Raw genomic sequence first — 3,933 nt, 5'->3', positions numbered from 1 at the left:
ATAGAGTGTCTGCACCATCTTGTCTTTCATTGTCTGCTTCAGATTTTGTTGCAGTGTGTAAACCGAGGATATCGCATCATGAGGCTCCATGATTTTATTCGCATTTCCTCACAATGTCATCGACCATGGGGCATACTTAGGAAACTGCATGCTTATACAATTTATCTTGAACTGACAAAGTTTTATTGCCCTTTCACAGGTCGGATAGTGATTCCAAATCTTTAATTCCTTGTCAAAAACTTGCTAAGACAATGCTCTTGTGAATTGAACATTTTGTCAGACAGTTTGCGGATTCCCTCTATGCTTCATTATCACCATGGATACATTATCTCTCACAGTATGTTTCTGGAAGCAATTGACGCCACAACAGCACGGGGTCCCATTGTGGAAACTTAATACACATCACTACCATTTGCTGGCAATGCCTATGATACTTTCCTCTCCACTCCTTGATCGCATGAGGTGATAAATTATACAATGGCACTCAGTATCATAGGTATATTTTTTGAATTTGTACGGGTGGCTGGTGTGAGTAAGACAGTCTTGTCATCATGTTATGAACTGCTTCGAAGCTCTCATATCTATTGAGCTAATTACCTGATGCAGACTATCGACATTTGGTCGAACATTTTGAGCATATTCTTCATGCCGCTCCTACATGATTCATCTTCACTGTAACTTTCATGTATTTCATTTTCTTCAAAAGCATAACCTACATGTTTTCTTCTAAGATGAAGATTCAACTTATACTCATGTATGTAGCGCTTGTCACAACCCTCATAAGGACAGACAAAGGGGTGATCCAAAGTGACAGTTCCATATGTTGGTATTGAGACTTTTGGATTAACAAATTCTCTTAGCTTGAGGGGGTGTCGGCTTCACAACATGAGTCTCAAAATATCACAAAGACTGTTCATATAACTGAATAATGACAATTTAATTCTTTAATGATCATTGTTCATCCATTGCTTACCTTGAGAAGCCACGGCTCCTTCATAATCAGAGTTAATTGTTTTGTGACTTGGTAAGATTCAACATAATGTAGGCAGAGTTTTATGATAAAAACATTCATAACCCTATCCTTTCTTATCTTCAAAGGAGACTAATCATAATTTGATTTGGAACTGTCCCAAATTCTGTTACCCTCATAAGATTATAGTAATACAATACTACTAGCATTAATGTACCTTCTTAAAGTGATTACTTCAATCAAAGAGCCTTCAGAGGATTGCATCCATAGTCTTGTATTAATAAAAAGACTTCTTTCCAAAGTTCTATTATTTGGACCTTGCTCAAAACTATAAATAATCTAAGATGTGATTCAATCTGTGACTATCTATACTCTGTTGATGAAAGCCATGTTGTCACATATGCATTCATTTAGTATAAGAAAGGTTTCAACAACTGAATGCACAAGGAATAAAATTTGAAACTTCCAAAACCAATTCTGTCAATGTGTTATCCATATGTAAACTTTATGAATGCTTGAAAATCATAATCCCCAACCATTCTTCTGCTGAAAAGATCATTAATTGAAAGATCATAATCTTTGCCAAATTGGGGGCTACAACCTACCCAATTAATGAGATCTTGAAAATGTCCCACCCGGCTTAAAACAAGATGGCAAATGAAGGGAAACCTGGCAAAGATTACCTACCTATAAAGACTTAGACCTAGACACTAGACTGACTTGATAACTATATGACTCAATATTGCCAAAAAAACGGGTGACTGAAAATCAGGCAACATCATGTAAGGTAAAGAGAAGTGTTTGGAAAAGTGGAAAAAACTTTATTTTTACCTTTTTCTTTTTTAATGCTAATTTATGTTATTGATATTTAATATGTATCATTGTATAATGTAATATCTAATTAGAATTATAATGTAAATATCTCTTTATAACATTTTAACTAATCTTGAAATCACATATATCCTTTCACTTCAATCACTTTAATTGCTTAAAAGTTGCAGGTATTGTCCCCACTAATAATAATTCTTCTTCTTCTTATAACAGTAGACAGAAACTCTTGCTCCCACAAACCTCTTATTCTATCATAATAATTTATTTACGTTTGAAAATTACTTTTCATTTACTTTTTCGAAAATCTTTTTATTCTTCATATATTGAAAATTTTAAATCTCCAAAACTAAGAACTAAAATTACTATTATATCTAGAATTCTCTCTAGGAAGGTGCAAATTTACACCGATCTTCTCATGCTATATAGAAATATAATAGAACCAGGTCTTATTTATATATATGAATATAGCAAAAAGCTTTTTAAATTCCTTCATGTCATACGGTTTCAAATTTGCTCAGCCTGCATACCATCTTAACGCACCATTATGCACTTCATAGCTCATCTAGTCTCTTTCATTATGTTGGTTTTTTCAATTATTAATGTGAAAATTCGCACGATGAATCAAAGTCCACAGTCAAATATTGTAGAGCGTCAAGTGAATTCGATTAAAAGTGATTTCAGCACGACTTATGGGTTTGCTTGTTTCAAATTTTATTATGTATCTCTCATATTTTTAAACATACATGAAACAATCACTTTAACCAAAAATTAATTAGTTTCAATAGAATTGTCTAAAGGTGAATGAATTTCTAGTGAAAAGTAACGTAGAGATGATGTAATGCTTCTTATAAACTCCACAGAAATAACAAGTTGCTTCAGCTCTATACCTAGAAAATTTCTTAACACTTCTTTATTATATTCATATTGATAACAAGTTGTACAAACATGTCAAACAAAAGCAAGCCTGATCACCAGCAAACTATTCGGAGAACTTTGAGTTCCACAGCTGACCACCATTGTAATTCATAACCACACAGATCGATCGGCCAGCTTAAACATCACACACTAAGGAAGAAATTAAGTTCAGAAAAATAAGTCAACTTTAACTATTTAGTACTTTTAACTTAGAAATCAAGCTTGAGTGTATGATGTTTAAGTCAAGCTAACACCAAAAATATAGACACACTCACATAACCACACATTAAACAAAATACTTAGGCAGCTAAATGAGTCTGACATTAACACCAACGCATGCAGATCTCTTCCAACTAATTAGTGAATCCTGTTCATGAAAACAAAGAACAAGGAGTGATTTAGGATGATGAAATGAAAAAAATCAAAGAAAAAAGCAATGAAGAACTGGCATATTATTAATTTATTAATAGAAAGAGACTATCATTTTTTTTTAAAAGAGAAATAAGAGAGTGAAATAGCTACGAGGAGCAGTTGAACTGAGGGGTGATGGGGAAGCCGATGTTGACACCGCACTTTCCAGGCAGCTGACCGGCTCTGTCCCATCTGAAACCGGGGACTTGACCGGCAATGCTCTTTATGCAGCCGCACGCGGCTCGGCGGTCGGGGGGAGTCGCGGCGGCAGAGTTGAGAGTGCGCACGCCGCTGCAGCACCCGCCTGACGGCTGCGCGGAGCCGCCGGTCACATACGACAAACATCCGCTCAAATCTGACGTCACCGTCGAGCACGATATCGCCGCATTCACTCCGCCGCTGCTTATTATCAACGCCGCGCCGACAACAAACAGCATACACCACACAAACTTCTTCATCGCATAACTATTATTACGCTTTCCTAACTCCATTTCCCTCCCGATTATATTTTCTAACACCAAACAACGATTTCAGAGTGCCTCTTCACGAAGAACCATCTTGTGATATTTATATGGGAATTGGGCTTCGATTTTGGGAATTAAGTAAATATATTATATGATTCTTATTTCTGTTGTGAACTCTTGAATGGAAGTTTTCATCGGAATCGGGGAAACACAACGACAAAGCTGGGTACATAGAAGCCCTGCACTCAAAACAGACTTCGATTGATATATTTTATTTATTTTTACCAGCCGCTGTTGTGCTTTACGTCCCCTGGCCATTTTGTCTTGATTTTTGTTTGCTTC

The 3,933-nt window shown here is 35.9% G+C and overlaps 1 pseudogene; it reads right to left on the bottom strand.

The window, feature by feature from the left end:
- Window positions 1–3,234: 3,234 nt before the first annotated feature.
- LOC149532797 (non-specific lipid-transfer protein 1 pseudogene) lies at window positions 3,235–3,618 on the bottom strand (annotated as a pseudogene).
- Between the last annotated feature and the right edge of the window lie 315 nt (window positions 3,619–3,933).

The sequence above is a fragment of the Cupressus sempervirens genome, chromosome 10 (assembly GCF_028749045.1).
Source record: "Cupressus sempervirens isolate cs-2001-9-10 chromosome 10, ASM2874904v1, whole genome shotgun sequence".
NCBI lineage: Eukaryota > Viridiplantae > Streptophyta > Pinopsida > Cupressales > Cupressaceae > Cupressus > Cupressus sempervirens.
Note: the sequence above shows the minus strand (reverse complement) of the source record. Positions and strands in the feature narration are given on the sequence as shown.